Here is a 1,111-nt window from a genome sequence, read left to right as displayed (position 1 = left end):
CTACAAACTCAACAGGAGATTGAAGAAAGGAATAGCAACAACTCTCTCATCAGAAAAAGCAACCACTTTCTGGAAGATAGGACATGTGGAGTAGTGAATCTGAGGTGATATTTGGGAGGATATTCGGCAGGGGAGGGGCCTTTGTTGGCCGCTTCTGGCAAGTGATAGAGACGCGGGGCACAAAATGGGAACTTTTAAAAGTCTGCTCCGCTGAGGGACGTCACTCTGGTGACTAAGCGGGGGATGGAATCCCCCGGGACAGTGTGGTCTCAGTACCCTCGGGGTCACAGAAAGACCAGGGGTGCCTGAGTGCGGCAGAGCTCCCAGGGATCGGAACAGGGGGCTGGCTGCAGAGGCGGAGCCCAGGCGTGGGCTCTCAGCTCGGGGTTGCCATAAACCGTGATCCGCAGCACAGTCCGGCCCCTGCTCCTCCAGCAGGGCCCCAACAAGCGGCAGATCCAGGGAGACTCACCTTCCTCCCCTGGGAGGAGCCACGCAGGAGTGCACCGCAGGGATCTGCTGGGTTTGGAGACTCCACCCGGGTCGCGTGCCCGACATAGAAATGCGCGGTCACAGGCCGGGTAAGCACAGAGTGCGGCCGGAGAGCGGGGAGACGGGAGTGACTGACGGCTTTTTTCTGGGGGCTCACTGAGAAGCGGGGCCCCGAGTTCTCGGCTCCTCTGGGACAGACATTGGGAGGCCGCCATTTTCACTCTCGGCCTCCAAAGCTATTCGGAAAGCTCGCAGGGAACAAAAGCCCAGAGAGCAAACCCTAGCAGATTACTTAGCCAGGAGGGGGCAAGGGCAGGGCAATTCTGCCTCCAGCAAAGACATTTGGAAACCATGGCAACAGGCCCCTCCCCAGAAGATCGGTGAGAACAGCCAGCCAAGACCAAGTTTACCGATCAATGAGAATGGCAGAACTCCAGCGCTAGGGGAATACTGCAAATAGAATTCATGGCTTTTTTACCATGATACTTTAGTCTTTCAAAGTTAATTTTTTTTAACTGTTTTTTTTTTCTTTGAATTTTTCTTTTTCCCTTTTTCAACCAACATCTTATCAATCCCTTTTTAAAAAAAAAAAAAAAAAAATTTTTTTTTTTTTTTTTTT

Source organism: Neomonachus schauinslandi, chromosome 7 (assembly GCF_002201575.2).
Source record: "Neomonachus schauinslandi chromosome 7, ASM220157v2, whole genome shotgun sequence".
Classification (NCBI taxonomy): Eukaryota; Metazoa; Chordata; class Mammalia; order Carnivora; family Phocidae; genus Neomonachus; species Neomonachus schauinslandi.
Note: the sequence above shows the minus strand (reverse complement) of the source record.